Genomic DNA, 17,659 nt, shown 5'->3' on the forward strand with positions numbered 1-17,659 from the left:
AAAAAATTGCTGTGGGTGAACAGATGTGCACGCTGACTTCTGAGAGAGTAAAATGAGCCAGGGGTGTGCTCCGTGCAGAGGAATGAGTGTGGTCGCTCTGAAAAAGACGTGCAGAGTGAGGCACAAACAGTGGCGTGTAAGCCATCAGATGTTCTTACTGATCGGCGTGTTAACAAGTGCACGTTGAGCAGCTACAGAAAGCAAGCATTCCCTTTCCGAGAATGTTGACAAGACCTTTTAAAACCCCAATTTGGTGGGTCTCTCTTCCTTGCAGAGACAGAGCTGCCTGCTTTGCCATTCAGAAAGGATTGCAGGCATCACGGAGTGACAGTAAGTTATTTAAGCATAATGACATGGCAGACCTGGAGCACCTGCTGAAGGAACAAGAGATGGAAGATGAAAAGGTATGATTCTTTTGAAGAAAATTATACAGTTCTTTGTGCTTGCTAACCAGCTAAATTATATATGAAATGATAATTTGTCATGAAAACTTGCCTGCGGATCACTTTTGGATATGAAGTGAGGGCGTTCCTGCTTATTAAACACACTCTGTGTTGGAGAGGCAGGTCTGACTGTAATCGCCTCATCGTCGCCATAATTACTTACGGCAGCTTTGGGGGAAGGTAACGCGGGCAGCTTTCTAGAAGAGGAGGGCAGCGTGTGCGTTGGGGAGCAGGGGTGTACTCCCCAGTTTACAGAAGTAACGCCAGAACGCACTAGTGCTTATACCTGTATCTGGGGTGCTGTCTTCAGAAGAGACTCAGGCGTGGTTTAGAGATTCAGAGATGGTCACAGTGTGATGTAAAAAAGCAAGAGAAGGGAAACCACCTACACCCAGCGCTGGTGCAATAGTTACTATATGATGTATCCACAGCAGAGTAGTGTATCTCCATCGAAATCATGTTTTCAGTAATTATTAATTAAAATAATTTTTTTAAAACTCAGGTTCTAACACTATGGCAGTAAAATTCTGATTTGAACAGAGTTTATAAGGACAGTCACTCTCAATGGGTCTTGTAACTACCTGATCTGTTAAAAACTTTGTGCACTTTCTCATTTCCCAAGATACCTACATTGAGTATTTTTTAAGTCGTAATAAAAATACTTCATTTTGGAAAGGTAGGGGGAGGCTCGCCTCTCTTCCTGTCCTCCCCCGTGACTCCCCGTGGCGTTTGGGTCTGAGTCAAGAGTGGAGTGAAGGTGGTCGAGCCAACTCGGGGCGTGTATTCCGCGTGCTGTGCGTGTTATAGCCATGGGTTCTGGCATGTCCCTCGTTAGAAGCTTAGAGGCAAGAAACCTTTGCAGAGGAAGATGTTCCCAGTTCTACCCAAGGATCTCAGTATTTTTTCAACCTTGCACGCCTGAATCATCTACAAATTCCCTAGGGTGGGTGGCTTATTACTAGTGACCTGCCATGAGCGGGCTGCAGGAAGGTTCTGTGTTGTCTGAAATAGGCCTCCGCCACTGCCTCAGACATGCCTGGATGAGGTCATGGTTGAGTTTTACTTGACCTGGTGGTTAGGAAGGATTTTATCTGCTGTTTGGTAGATGAAGGAGAACAGGGTTTGTCTGTTCAACTTTTTATTATGGAAAATCTCGGGCATATTCAAAGGAAATACAGTAGTATAAGAAGCCTCATGCCCTTCTCCCAACTTTTTATCAACATTCTGCCCTTCTTGTGTCATCAGAGCCTCTGTCAAACTCCTGCCCCATCTGTAATGATTGCCATCATCATTGTAGCTCTGTTTTAGGCAAACCTGGTAGATGTTGAAGTGAACAAATCCTGGCCATACATTTTGATCAGTGGATAATCCAGGTATCATGGCCCTGTTGTGACTTGAAATGTGCCCATCTCCCCACAAATTTCCCTTGGGCTATCTCAGTCATTCTGGGTTTGGGGAGTTTTGCTTGTGCTTCAGCATTCTCAGAGCACCTAAATTGCGTGTGTGCGTGCATGTGTGCAGTCACGTCATGGATTGAGTGAACTGGAAAACATGAGAAAAGACAGCACTATTGTCTCAAAATAACAGGGTATAAAACCTTGAACTTGAAACTCACCTGGACTGTCTATTGGTTTACTTATTCAGATGAATAGATTTTGTCGGGTGGAGGGCTAGGAAGCATCTAACAGATTCTGCATTTGGAGTTACTGAGATTTAAAATGTCTTTTTTTTTTTCTTCCTTTTAAAGAATCCTCGCAAGGCTCGGGTCACTCGACGTTTCATCGTCATGGAAGGGCTATATATGAACACTGGGGAATCTGTCCTCTCCCAGAACTGGTAAGCCACCACGCTCACCGAGCATTGCAGTACTCGGACGGGGGCAGTTTGTTTATATGCACTTCTCATGTCTAACGCCTGCCCTGCTTGCATACCGGGCTCTGACGTACCCAGGAAGCAGAAGAGCATTACTTGCCCATCCTGGTCTTTAAGCAAAAATCAAGACTCAGCTCTTTAAAACCTACTGTATTGATGTGTAATTGACTTATAAGTGTACAGTTTTTTTGTTTAAAGACTTTTATTTACTTTATTTGAGAACAAAAGAAAGCACAAGCCATGGGGAGGGGCAGAGGGGGAGGGTGAATCAGGGAGCCCAACGTGGGGCTCAGTCCAAGGACCCCGAGATCATGACCTGATCTTAACCAGATGCTTAACCAACCAAGCCACCCAGGTGCCCCAAGACAGCTCCTTTAACAGGAAAGGCAATATACTGTTTTTAGAAAGCATTACTGCTGAGATTTCTCACTGAGGTGAAGCTCACACAAGATAAAATTAGCTGTTTTCGAGAGTACGGTTCTGGCATTTGGCACAGGCAACGTGTTACGTGACCATCAGCTGTCTAGTTTTCTCCCAGTAGGCCCCTGCCACTAAGCAGTCACTCCCCATTTCCCTCTGCCTGTAGCCCCTAGCAACCACCAGTCCGCTTTCTGTCTCTATGGATTCACCCATTCTGGAGATTTCTGATAAACGGGATCATACCATCTATGACCTTTTGTGTCTGGCTTCCTCCACGTCCCTGTTTCCGTAGTTCCTCCGGTTTGCAGCATGCACCAGTCCTTCGTTCCCTCGTTGCGGGGAGTGGCAGTCCATTGTGTGGACATGCTGCATGGCTCCTGTGCTGATGGGGGTGGATCGCTGCTGCTCTCTGGCTGCTGGGAGGGCGGCTGTGAGCTTGTGTACAAGCACTTGTTTGAATCCTTGTTTTCAGTCCTTTGTGCGTATTTTTGGCCGTACAGTTGCTGTATTAAATGGTGATTCTATGCTTAACTTACTGAGCACCTGCCAGACGGTTTTCCCCAGTGGCTGCACCATTTTACACCCCCTGCCCCGCCAGCAGTGGGGCAGGGTGCTGGTTTCCCCACAGCCTCACCGACACTCGGTTGTTGTTTTCGATTTTGCCACACCTGTAGGTGTGAAGCATGTGGTTTTGATTTGCATTTCCCGGAAGATCGATGATGTTGAGCCTCTTTTCTTGTTTTTGTTGGCTATTTGTGTATCTCTGGGGAAGAGACTTCAGAAGTCTTTCGCCCATTTTCAAATTGGGTTGTTTGTCTTTTTATTGTGAAGTTATAAGAGTTCTTTCTATGTTCTGGATACTAGACCCTTACCAGATACATGACTTGCAAGTATTTTCCCCACAGTTCTGTAGGTTGTCTTGTCATTTCTTTGATTCGAGTCCTTTGATGCGCTGAAGTCTTTAATTTTGATGAAGGCCAGTTTGTCTGGTTTTTTGTTGCTTGTGCTTTTGGTCTTCTAGCTGAGAAATTTATTGTCAAATCCAGAGTCATGAAGATACACCCCTATGTTTTCTTCTGAGAGTTTTGTAGTTCTAGCTTTGTTGTAGGGCCCTGATCCATCTTGGTTTTTTGTTTTTATAGATTTTATTTATTTATTTGAGAGAAAGAGAGCCCAGAGGGAGAGGCAGAAGGCGACTTCCCACAAGCAGGGAGCCCAATGCAGGGCTTGATCCCGGATCCCTGGGATCATGACCTGAGCCAAAGGCAGACGTGTAAACGACTGAGCCCCACAGGCGCCCCATCTGATCCATTTGGACTTAATTTTTGTGTGTGTCCAGTTTCGTTCTTCTGCATGTGGTTTCCAGTTGTCCCTGGACCATCTGCTGAAGGAACTGTTGTCTTCCATTGGGTGGTCCTGGTCTTTTGGCCGTAGACAGACAAGCTCTCTAGCTTTCAGGACTCTCCTGTCTGTTCCGTTGTCTGTATGTCTAGCCTTTTGCCAGTATCACAGCATCTCAATTCCTTTGCTTTATAGTAAATGTTGAAATCAAGGCATGTGAGTTCTCCAACTTTGAGATTGTTTTTGGTTATTTGCAGTCCCTGGAGATTCCTTTTGAAGTTTAGAATCAGCTTTTCCATTTCTGTAAAAACAGAAAGTGCCATTGAAATTTGGATAGGGATTGTACTGAATCAGGATTGTATTAAATCTGTAGATTGCTTTAGGAAGTATTTCCATCTTAATGATATTAAGTCCTTGAATCCATGTGTAAGGGCCTGGTTGGCCAGAGGGAGTCATTTTGTGTTTATATAGTGAACTTAGATTGTCCCTATGCAGTAAACTTAGATTGACCTTGCCCCTTCCAGAGGAATTTACTTGCAAAGCCTAGATACAGGGCGGGTCAGGCCAGGTGAAGACATCCAATCAGTTGGGCGCGCATATATCTACTAGAGTAAATTGAAATTCAATTGGCCATCCGTGTGTTACCTAGCAGTTTTTTTTTTTTTTTATGTGTGTGGCAGACCTAGCATGACTGTGCAGTTTTCTCTGTGTATTGCAATCTCATTGGCCACCTGTGTATAGCCCGGCTAAACTACCTCTATAAAAGCTAGTCTGTGAGGCTGGGAGGGGTCGCCTTTTTGCAAGAGACGGCCCTTACCGGTCAGTTTGATTCTCGATGCTTTTCTTGAAATAAAGCTTTGCTTGACCTTCGCTTTGTATCAGTCTTGCTCCTTTGATTACGGACCCTAACACGTGAACACAGAAATATTTCCATTTATTTAGATCTTTAGTTTCTTTCAGTAGTGTTTTGTTTTTTTCACTATCAGGTCTGACATCTCTTTGGTTAAATTTATTCCTAAGTATTTTATTCTTTTTGATGCTGTTATAAATTGACTGGTTTTAGGGATTGTTAACTGCTAGTTTATAGAAATACAACTGATTTTATAGGGTTTTTTATTTTTTATTTCATTGTTATTATTTTTTTTAAGACTTTATTTTTAATGTATTCGCTATAACCAGCATGGATCTCAAACTCAGAACAGTTGGATTCTGCCAGCTGAGCCAGCCAGGCATTCCTGGATTTTGTGTTTCGATCTTGTATCATGGAATATTCTATATGTAAGCTCCTGTAATCTATGAGTAGAGATAGTGTTACCTTTTCCTTTCCATTTTGGATTTCTTTTATTTTATTTTTCTTGCCAGATTGTTCTGGCTGGAACCTCCCACACAGTGTTGACTAGGAGTGGCGAGAGGGGGAAGCTTTTCAGGCTACGTCCACTGATTATGATATTGGCTGCGTGTTTTCCGTAAATGCCCTTTATCGGGTTGAGGAAGTTCCCCCTCGTCCTAATGTGTTGTGTGTTTATACCATGACAGATTTGGATTCTGTCAGGTGCTTTTTCTGCATCAGTTGATGAGTCGAACATGTGGTTTTCCTTCATCCTATTAACAGAGTCGAGATTATCCTACTGTGTTTGCATTCAGCCAGTGAAACTGGAATCTGAGTCCCGTCAGTTGAATGGGGATTCAGAATAAGGGTTTCATATCTTGTTTTTAAAGTTTTTCACTGTTTCTTGAGGAAATCTAAATACATCTTTAAATATCCTTGAAGAGATGTATCCGTTTTCCTTTTCCTGTTTTCACGCCAAAGGCTGATAGAAGCGAATCAGGGTGACAGTGGCCAAAAGATAGCAGCATTGTGTGGTTAGCACTGCAGCAGTGGGAGAGCAGTACCGATGGACAGATATGGCAACTAAGCCGTGAAACGAAATACAAAGTGTAAGGGACAGGTCAGATACATATTAGCATTGAGTATGTAAAGATGACAGGATACAGATTAGGGTTTGACTTTGGGATTTCTGTTTCGTTTCACTGGTCTGTGTGTTTGTGCACCAGTATTGTCATAATACTATTAAAAACTTTCTAAAACATGATTTTTAGAAAATTTCTCACTCATAAAACGTTCTATACATATTAATGGATGGAAATAGTATTGAAAAGATAGAATTTTCCCCAGATTAGCTTATCTATTGTTAATAAAAATCCACCAAAATTTTAGTGGTTGATAATTACTATACTTTAATTCACCCGTGAAACTGATCACATTCATAGATTTTCGGGGTAAATCAGGTAAACATTGGAGGGGGGAGAAAGCTAGATGCAAGCATTCATGTGTTCAGCTTCCCGCTGTGTTAACAGAAAAGTAACATGAATAATAAGAAAACCTACAGATAAATATACAAATACAAAAATACTTTGACTACTTATTTTCAATCTACAAACCCATTTCAAATATTGTGGAAATATTAAAAGATGTAATTTTCTAATTCCGTTCTTGTGCCTCGAAGCCTTTTAAGTTTGTGTTTTTGAGAACGCTGTGCATTGAAAGTGACCTACGTGTGCTGGGTGTCCTGATACAAGGGTGGTGTTTTCCATTCAATGCCTGTTACTCGAAGGTTCACTTCAGCCCAGAGGAGCCACTGACCTGTTCTGCTGCTTCTGTGCAGGCTCTGCCTGTCCCATCACTGGGCTTACCTGCCCCGCTCTGTGCGGCCAACAGTTTATGGGACTGCTGGAGGTCTGTCTTCTGGGATCCTGGCTTCTCAACTGGTCCCACTGGGAGAGCCCTGGAGACCACATGATCTGCCCACAAAGTCCTACCATGGCCCAGGGTAGTAACAGGGAAGATCAAGGGCAGTGAGAACGCTTAGCACTGCTTCCCCTGGGCTACCTGCCCCCCTCGCCTGGGGCAGCACCCCACCTCAGCTCCTGGCTACCCACTCCCAGGACGCAGTGGTGGTTGCTACAAACTAGGGTTATAAGAGCCTTCTGCCCACATATGACATACATGTAATCTTAGTGAGACAGTGATGGACCAGGGAAGAAAACAGTATCTGTTAAGTAGCTCTAATGCAGAGTTCCTGACTGTTCTGCAGTGTTCCTGACTGTCCTGCAGTGTCCGTGCATAAAACTTTGACTCTTCATGGACTTCCACTCTTTCCATGCAAAATTGAGGAGACAGTGACACCCTGGCTAGCCCCCACCATGGAGGAGGGAAGGGGTGCTTGTGATTATAGACTGAGAGAAAGCACAGAAATCCCAATGCTGATGATTTGTGGAACCAGGCCAGCTAAGAAGAAAGAAGTAAAAGAAGGAATGAAAACAGAAATGTGAGGGGTCCTTTTCTTTCAGATAGTAACAGATGTATTGAGCAGTCTGAAAGGTGGCCAGGAGCTGGGGTCCAGGGCCCAGTGGACACCACGGACCCCTGAGCCTCACCAGAATGCACAAATCAGTTCCATGTCTGTAATAGACACCTTCTCTGGATATGTAGTATCCTTCCCTGCAAACAGTGCCTTTGCTAAATCTACTATCCTTGGACTTATGGAATGCTTTACCCATTGGCATGGTGTCCCACACCATGTTGCCCCTGGGCAAGGAATGTGTTTCATAGCAGATGAAGGGCAGCAATGAACCCATGATGGTAGAATTCATGGTCTTATCATGCTTTCCACCATCCGAAGCAACTGGCTTGCTAGAACAACAAAATGACCTTTTGAAGACTCAGTTACAGAGCTGGCTGGGTGGCAATCACTTGCAGGCAAAATTTGTCCTGGGGCAACTTTCTTTAGGAGGCCAGGTATGCTCTGAATCAGTGTGTCCGTATGTGATGCTCTTTCTCCCATAGTCAGGATTCACGGGTCCAGGAAGCTAGGGCTAGAAATGGAGGGACACCTGTATTACCCTAGTGACGTCACTAGGAAATCTTTGCTCCTTGTTTCTGTGACCTCACGCCCTGCAGATCTAGAGACCCTCATTCAAAGGGAAGAATGCTACCACCAGGAGACATACTGTGGTTCCATTAAAGTGGAACTTAAGACGGCTACTCGGCCACCTTGGGCTCTTCATGCCTTTGAATAAACACATAAAGATGAGAGGTAAGGTGTTTAATGATCCTGACTATGCAGAAAGATGAGACTGTTAATCCACCGTGGAAGAAATGGAGGGCATGTCTGCAGTACGAGAGATTCCTTAGAACCACCAAGCCCTGGGACGAAAGTCAATGAAAAATGACAACTGTCCAGTCCAGGCAGGACTACTGATAGTCCAGAAAACTCAGGAATGAAGGGTTGGGTCACTCCACCAGAAAACGAATCATGACCAGCTGAGGTGCTTGTTCACAGCAAATGTAATGTAAAATGAGCAGCCAAAGTAGCAGGTAGAAAACCAGCTATGACTATGTGACCATTACAGAAATAAGGACTCTAATTCTTTTTTTCATAAGATCTTGTTCGTTTCTTTGTTCAGAGTGCAAGTGGGGGGTGGGACAGAGACAGAGGGAGAGAGAGAATCTCCAGCGGGTTCCATGCTGAGCACAGAGCTCCATGTGGGCCTCAGTCCCATGACCCTGACATCATGACCTGGGCCAAAACCAAGAGTCGGATGCTTCACCAGCTCAGCCACCCGGGTATTCCAGGACTCTAATTCTTATGAGTATTTCTTCCTTATTTTGTTGTGAGTATTTTTGTGTTGGTCCATCTGTTTTCTTCCTTTTCTTGGTCTCTTATCAGAGAACATATGACATATGGAGTTTGCACCATAGTATTGAAGTTACAAGTTATCAGGGAGAAGAAGGAACATCTCCAAGGACTTTGTATCCTCTGCTAGGGAATGTATTAGTGCATTCTAAGTTGTATGTAAGATAGTTGCGTCATGATAGACAGAAGTATAGCCTTGTTATTGTGTTTTTTGGAGATTAAGCGTGACTTAAAGAGACGTGTACAGGTCCTAAATTGAGAAGGGTTAATTGTGATGGTTAATTATATGTGACAAATTGTGTAGGCCAGAGTACCCAGATAGTTGATCAAATACATGTCTGGGTGTAATGTCAAAGGTGTTTTTTTATATGTGATTTTCACTTAAATTTTGAAAAAAGCAGATTATGCTCCATAATGTGGGTGGGCCTAATCAGCTGAAGGCCTTAAAAGATTGAGGTCCTGCAAGTGTGAAGGAGTTCTGCCTCCAGGCAGGATTCAGACTCAAATTGCCACATCAGCTTGGTCTGCCACCAATCTGCAGAATTCACACATGCCAGCTTTCACAGTCAGCAAATTTCTTTAAAATCTCTCTCTTTCCTTGTCTGTCTCTGTCTCTCTCTTTTTCTCTCTCAGTAAACACACACACACATTCTAGAACCCTACTACAGAAAGTACTTCACATTTGTAATTAAGAAAATGATGAATAAAGAATGGAAGATGGGCATCATATTTACTCAGAAATTATTGGCATGTGCCTTGGTTCTTAATTATAAAAATTCTAACAGAAGTCTCTAGTAAATTCTTAACAAGCACCTTCAAAGAAAGTATAGAAAAGGACTAGGCTATATACCAAAACCCAGGAAAAAAAAAAAAAATGAAAATCCAGTACCTGCATGAAGTAGTAGGCAAAGTGATTGTAAGAATAAAATTAATCAAATAAGAAACATACAGAACTGCAACTAAGAAGGGATATATAACCAGACATCAACAAAACATGAGCATAGGATTTGCTTCTCCTGGAGGCAATGGAGCCAGGATGCCGGGTTTCTCCAAACTCTGAGCAAGCCAGTCTGGGTTTGATCCTCCGGCAGAGAGCTACCCGCTGAAGAGCTCAGCCGTGGTTTTCTTTCTTTCAGGGAATTGCTGATAGATCATCTGTCACACACTCAGCATAAGCCTGAGCATAAAGAAGAGCAGCATCAGCCACAATTATGATTCTTAAGAATGACTCTCACCCCCAAGATAGCGCAGTATCCTCTCACGGAGAAGAGCCTGGTTAGGAAGCTCGGAAGCCAGGTGACTCACGTTGGAATTCCCACTGGGTCCAGGGCGCATGGCTCTGGGGTCAGCTGTTCCCGGGATGGATTGGGAGATCTGACTAGCTCCCTGATCAGCATAAGAAGTGGGTCAGATTGAGCAGGGTGGAGATTCATAACAAAGAAATAAACATGGACACTCGTGGCTGGCTGATACTCAACCTGGATGGCTCAGTGGGTTAAGGGCCTGACACCTGATTTCAGCTGAGGTCAGGATCTCAGGGTTAGCTGGGCTAACCAGCACTTATCAGGGAGTTGGCTGCAGATTTTCTCTCTCTCTCTCTCTCTGCTCCTCCCCCCTCTTGTGCTTTCTATCACTCTCTCCCAAATAAATACATAAATCTTTTTTTTTTTTTTAAAGAATGATAAGAAAGGCTGCAGAGTTAAAGTGAAAGTCCAGTGAGTCATCATGACATCTCAGATTTCAAAATGATAATGAAAAAAGTGGAGAACAACTCATCCTCCAAAATATGCCGAACTCGGGGTGGGCGGGAATCTGTTGCCTTTAAAAAATGTTCCCTTGGAAAGTATTTCCAAGGACATCTTCTCTTACCCACTCATTGTGTTTCTTCTGAATATTTATGGCACAGGTATGGAATGAACGCTGTTTCATAGAGCATGAACATGATAACAGGCAGGAGCAATGAACCTGGCATCAGAGAACGTGTTGGTAAGGCAATGTCTGGTGCTTCGGGATTTCTGGACAACAGGGCTGGATGTCAATTTGGCTGTGACCGTGATGGTATCTGTGGGGTGCTGTCTACTAATGGACACGGTTCAGGGGCCAAGCCATGGACTACGGCTTATCTTCCTGGGTCTGTTTAGAGAGAGGGCGAGAGCTCAGAATTGTTAAGTAAATTATACATTTTTATTAAAGCAATAATCTTTGAAGAGTTTAAATACTATTTTCCATTTTGGATGTTATGTACCACCTGAAGGGACAGTCAGCACTTAGCATTGTGGGAAACCTCGGGGTGACCCATGGGTTTATGCTGTTGAATAAAGCTGCAAGAACCTCTAGGAGCTACAGTGAAGCACACATTTGCTCAAAATAATTTTTTAAGTGAAACTGTATTAGGAACTAGTTTCAGTCCCTTTCTGGCTCACATTGCCCATTTTTAAAAAGGGGTAGAGGCAATGTAGCCACAGCACGGATTTATCCATTTCCACACCAGCCCTGGGAAAACTCACACTCTGCGTTCTGTGTTCTCCAGAGAAGGACGAGCACCACTGTGATCCACAAAGCGTGACCACACAGCATTCCCATACTTTCATGTAACCACATACTTTCATGTAACACAGGTGGAAACACACGTGACCAGCCAGTCGGGCAAGTGACTGTAGCTCGGGTCACTGGGACCAGGGACTTATTCAAGTCTGCCCAGGGAAGTGCATTTTAAAGGAAACTTGCTGTAATGGGGTGTAAACAGTAGAGAGAGGAGCCCTGGTGACTTCCTACTCCTGCCCCCTACAAATACCAGTGACTATCTCCCTGTCAAGGAAGAGCCATGCATCATTTGTTTTCTCGTAAATGGCAGAATCAGAATCTACAACTGCCTTGGTGTAATAGAACAGGTCTTATCAGCTTCACATTCAGCATGATCCAATATCCTAGTAAAGCCTGCTTCAGCTTCACTTGAACTTGCTTGGACTTCTGAGGATCCAAGAAGCTAATTAGTACCATTTCATAAAAATTTCCTAATGGGGGGTCAGGGCTCGGATGGTTAAGAGTCTGCCTCTGTCTGATCTTCAGATCTTGGGACCCAGCCCTGTGTTGGGATTCCAGCTCAGTGGGAAGTCTGTTTCTCCCTCCCCTTCTGCCTGTCCCCCCTGTTTGTACTCTCTGTCTGTCTGTCTCTCTCTCTCTCTCTCAATTGAATAAATAAAATCTTAAAAAAAAAAAAAAAATCTCCCGACATCATATCTAGGGAGGGACTGTCACTTCCTTGTCAATTAAAGACAACAATAACCCAAATTGTTGAAACTTTTGTGCATATCCCGCTTTGATCCTGGGATAATTTGGTAGGTTGTCTTCATCATGTTGATGGTTTCCTTTTCTGTGCACCATACTTTTCAGTGCTCTGAGAACATGCACGTAAGCCCATTTTTAAAATTCAGTAGCTCCTCCCGGAATATTCTGGAGTGGATGACCATCACTCACACCTCACCAGCCCATATGAGAGCACCTGTGATCCTGCTCCTTCCCCAGCATCATTTTTTAGCTTAGCCAATCTGATGATTGAAATGCATTTTCACGTCCTCCAATGTGTTCAGTTTGCTCTGTCGATGGAAGACTCAGGTAGGAGGCAAAGTGATTCCAACTTAAGTAATCCTAGCAAGCTAAAAGGCTAGAGATCATATGCAGCAGAAGTATCCTCTGTGTAGTAAAAGGGACCACAAAAATCCTTCAGGTCTCACTGAACTGGCTTTATTTACCAAAATATTTATATTGGAACTTAAACTGCTTCTCTAGATACTAACATAAATATTAAGAAGGTTTCACTGTAAGCCTAGGAGAAATACAGAACCATTTGGAAGTTCTTATCGATTTCAGGGAATGTTCTATAATCTGGGTCTTGTGTCTGTCCTGTCCAGAGTTTGGGCAGGTCCTCAGCTGACCATCCTGGATTTGAATAAATGACACAGAGGCACAAATGTGCTCAGTGCTACCTGGGCTATTGAGTGAACACTCCCAGGTAAAACAAGGTTCTCAAACCTTGGCATTCATCACAGAAAAGGAAGGGTGATACACCCTGTGTTCTATCATTGGAGATTTTATAATGTATCAGATGAAGCACAAGGAAGAGGAAAACAGGAGTGGAATCCATCTCTGTGAGCATCAGTGTCATTACGAGGCATGTAAGAGTGCATTTCAGATGTCTGCCCAGCCAGCATAAATACATGGAAACATTGTGCTTTTCTTACAAAAAGATACATATTACATATAAATATGTAGATCAGTTTTTATAACTAAACAAGCAAAATGTTCCACCCTGAAAGCCCTATCTAAATTTCTTCAAAAGCTGCTATATATCTCAAATGTTTACTTTTCCCCATGTTTTATTTATGAAAAGCTCCCTTTTCTCCATCACTTGGCAAGCTCTGAAAGTCTCTGGCCTAAATTCAAATACATTTTCACCACCTCTTCTTTGCTTTAATAAAATCCATCCACAAGTGTGAGACCTGGTCTGATCTGTTTTCTGTCAAGTCACGGTCACCTTGCTCCACAAGCCTGGGTGGTGGGCCAGCCAGACCCAGGTCCTGCTGCCTGGCACAGTCAGAATGCAGCCCGATAACAGCCACAACCCAATACCTTCATTTACTGCTGAAAACCTCTAGCCAGGAGGAAGCAAGTGCCATCTGCTAAGAATCACAGGTCTGCATTTTGTTCTTTTAGGTTTGGGAACCATCAGAAAGTGATCTTAGTTGGACTCAGCTTGTCATAAACCGGGCAGTGGGGAGGTTTCAAAACAGAAAGTCACACAGGGATCTTTACGGTCTTGGCAACAAAGACCCCTGCTGGGCACAAAGCTTCTTACAATCGGTTTTTCTCCTCCCTTCCTTTTGGTCGTTTTATTTTTGTTATGTCTAATTTTATTTCCAAAGTGGTTCTTTACATTTTCGTGTATCTTAGTGTTTAAAAGCTACAAGCTGACATTTATGAATTATATAGAAGATGTAAGGAATAAGGAAAAGAAGCCCGTACACATCCCAACCTTTCTAAGAAATGCGGTATCATCCACATCTTTGGAGTCATGTGTACATCCCTCCCCCTATCCATCAGTCCTGTTCACTATTCTCTTGTGTTTTCTTTATATTTTTACCAAAGTAAATGCATCACTAAATCGTATTTGATTTTGTATAGTTTTGAAACTAGAGCAAACGCAACCATCCTGCACAATTTTTCTGCAAGTCGCTTTTATTTCTTCCTCAGTAGTATGTCTACATAATTTACACTTACAGTGTTTTGCTGTAGTTCACTGTAACTTGAACATGATACTGCAGAGCACATACCTTCCCCTCGATGGGACTGGGTTGGTTCCCGTTTTTTATTACTACAAAATGGCAGATTTTCTCTAGCTTTAGCAGCAGAGTCACTTTCAGAAGGCCTGCTCTTTTCAGCCTGGACCAGATCATGGTGAAGCATTTTCCAAAGCAATGGCTCTAACTCACAGCCCCACTACAGTCAGAGCCCATGGGCACAGGCATGACATCATCACACAGGCAGCTTTCCATGATGTCAGCAAAACACTCCATACCCAAGACATTCGCAGAACTGAAGCTACTTTCTAGACACCGATGTGAATGTTGAGCACCTTGGGCTCTCGGGTAGCAGTTAGCTGCAAGCCTGGGAGAAATGTGGACTCATTTGCAAGTTCTTACCTATTTAAAGGAGTGTTTTCAGAAAGAAAGAAATGGAGAGGAAGACAGAAAATTTGTAGAAATAATGGCTGAAATCTTATCAAATTTTATGGAAACCCTTAATTATAGAGTCAGTATTTACCTGCTGTATTTACAAGCAGATCTGCTCTTAGATACATCACAGTCACACCATGGAAAAACAAGGGAGAAATTTTGAAATTGCAAGACAAAAATGTTCCTTCACATAGAGAACCACATTAGATTAACCACTGACTTCCAATCAGAACCAGTGGGGGAAAGGCGCTGAAATGACACTAGTAAAAAAGCTGAAAGAGAAAAACTTGTCCAGGTGCCTGGGTGGCTCATTCTGTTGGGCATCTGACTCTTCATTTCAGCTCAGGTCATGATCTCAGGGTCTTGGGATCAAGCCCTATGTCAGGTGCCCTGCTCAGTGGGGGGTCTCCTTCCCTATCACTCTGCTCCTCCCCCTGCTTGTACACACAAACACACACACACACACTCTCTCTCTCTCTCTCTCTCTCAAATAAATCTTTAAAAAAAAAATGGTCAACCCAGAATTCCATACCTAGCAAATCTTTCAAAAATGAAGGCAAAGATATTCCCAGATACACAAACTTACAGGAATTACTAAAGGAAATCTTTGAACCAAAAAAAAAAGCAAAAACAAAATAAAATGAAAACTTGATTCCAAGATTTGAAAATGCTGGATTTGTTAAGGAATTTGCATGAGCATGTGAATGTGTGCCCCTACAGAATGTCATGAAAGTGTTTCTGCAGTTTACTCTCTGCTCATCTCAGAAGGAAAAACACTACAAAGGACTGAGAAACATACCTGGGAGGATTAACTATTTTACTTTGTTCTGTACTTCCTTAGCTTTGTAAATTTTGAATAATCATTAATTTTCTAAGTCCCTCTAGCTGAAGTTAGTGAAGATTAATTGAAATAAAACATCTTAAGATGTTTTCAAAATGCACATGGCTAAAGAAGCACAAAAGAAATTTGAGTTTCTTTTGTACTAGGGTAATGCAAGGCAAGAACATACTATGTGGGGAGACTGGAGGAGGACTGGAGGAGACAGAGGACAAAAGTTGCTGGGAATTAACCAAAATTCCAAGGACAACTCCAGATTTTTAAAAGCTATGAAGCTGATGGGGCACAACTGGAGATCTCAAGGGAACAGGTATTCTCTGAGCTCCACGCAGTATTAAAGGCTTTTAATTGACAAAGCTCTGACTATAGCACAGTGAGCAGGTAGGAGTGTCGGGCCTGGGAGGGTGGAGGGATGACGGAGCTACAGGGCTGGTGGTGGAGAGGGGATGTGATCCAGCTACTTATGTCCCTTAACTGCCCTCAAGGGCCCTTTGTGACTAGACCACAACTCTGTGATGTGGGTGTGGGGCTTGTGTTTGCACCTCCACACCCAGGGCTCAGTTGCCTGAGGGCAGCTGTGTGATCGGTCACTAACTCTAAGGGCTCAGTTACCTGAGGGCAGCAGAGCGATCAGACACTAATACTTTATAGAGGAAAGAGATGGGGAATTATCTCTTCCCTCAGAAATTCTTTATGGATGTTTGGCTGAGCTCCAGACCCACTTCCTGGGCAGTTAATGCCATCCTTGCCTTCATATGTGGACTGAGGCACTTCTTCCTATTACTTTCCTGTTTGCAGCCTGATGCATCCTCACCACCACACAAGAAATACAGGAAGAGCAGGAACGTAAGGAACCCTTGGCCCAGACCCAGCAGAGTGTAATTCTACCTTCTTTTCTATTATTCTTTCCACTTTTCTGAGTCAATGGAGAGACTCCTGAGATGGGAAAGACTAGAACGTGTATTCTCAGGAGAGAGTAGACCACCATCTATCCAGGACAAGCCAGACCGGGCAGGGGTTAGAGGGACATGAGGATTTCTCCCTGAAGATCTTGGGCCAGAGTCCAGGTGTGGTGGAGGGGTCCAGGACAGCGTCCCAAACACAGGGACCGGTGGCCGAGGACTGGAGGTTAAGAGCTGCCCTTCTAGCGGAGGTCAGGCCCCTGAGCACTGGGTCTCCTGCTGTTGGGGTGGGGGTTCCAGCCTCCCCGTGTTCTCTTATCTCAGTACCAAGGGGAACCACGGAGAAGGAGCAAGAAAAGGAAGAAAAACCAGACTCTGGAAGGTGAGCATTCGCCACTCACCCTGGCGTGCCCTAGTTATACTGAACCCCCGCTCCTAGGGCTCAGCCCCACTGTCTCCAGGACACCAGGATCTGAGCCCCTCCCTCAGCAAACAGAGCACTGGGTGGGAGGTGGGGGGCTCTCTGGAGGAAGAGGGGAACCTGGAGGCTTCCCAGATTCTGGGTCTGAACAAAGCCCAGAGGGGGCCCCAGGTCCTGGTCTTGGGGCGGGACCTCCCGCTCCCATTGTGGACAAGCTGTTCAACTCCGCTCACATTCCTCTGTGAGGCCACGTGATCCTTCCTCACCCAGCAAGGTCATGAACGAGGAAGCACTTTGGAAAAGACAAAGAGATCCCCATTATGAATCCTGTAATTGCCGTGCGGGCACATGGCCTTGGAGAGTGCTGTTTGGAGCTCCCGAGTCCAGTCCCCTAAAGGTCTCCCCTAAAGGGACATTCTACCCAGCCTCCTGTAAGACCCCTGGGCCCTGCCTTCCGCTGTGACCCAGTCTCCTGTTTCGTTTTCAGATTGTTCCTGCAAGATTTGGAAGAGGTTCAGGCTCTGTTCTCCCTTCTGCAAAGGTAAAGAATTTGTCCCCTTCTCCCCTGGGTGGACCTCCCCGAGTCTATGGTGTGACCCCCGGGCTGCAGGGAATGGCCTCTGGGGCTGTTCATGGGGGCTGGGAGGAGCTGTGGCAACAGACTGTGACCAAAGCCCCGGGCTGAGGGACAGCAGGAGCATTGTGACATGGGTGTGGGGGGTTTAGGACTGTGGGGACCGCTCCCGGGCCCGGCTGCTACAGCAGCAGCTCACACTTCCTGTCTCCTGCAGCCACCTGGCGAGGCTCTCTGACCAGGAGGGCTTTCACCAGTTCTTACCGCAAGCAGCCCCTGGGCAGGTGTGCTGAGGACTGCCAGTTGTACCCGTCAGCCATGCAGGGAGCCTGTGGAAGATACTGCTCCTGCCATGGCCCCATCACCTGCCTGTGCTCCACCGACAGGACCCTCTTGGCCTCCTGCCTCCACCCTGCCAG

General features: G+C 44.6%; 1 long non-coding RNA gene across 1 annotated transcript; it reads left to right on the forward strand.

Moving 5' to 3' along the window:
- The first annotated feature begins 188 nt into the window (after positions 1–188).
- Positions 189–8,616, forward strand: LOC116877735. Its single transcript, XR_004384701.1, has 3 exons — positions 189–404; positions 2,191–2,279; positions 8,038–8,616. It is a non-coding gene; the product is annotated as an uncharacterized LOC116877735 (long non-coding RNA).
- Positions 8,617–17,659: the final 9,043 nt, after the last annotated feature.

Source organism: Lontra canadensis, unplaced genomic scaffold, assembly GCF_010015895.1.
Source record: "Lontra canadensis isolate GAN:19392208 unplaced genomic scaffold, GSC_riverotter_1.0 scaffold53, whole genome shotgun sequence".
Classification (NCBI taxonomy): Eukaryota; Metazoa; Chordata; class Mammalia; order Carnivora; family Mustelidae; genus Lontra; species Lontra canadensis.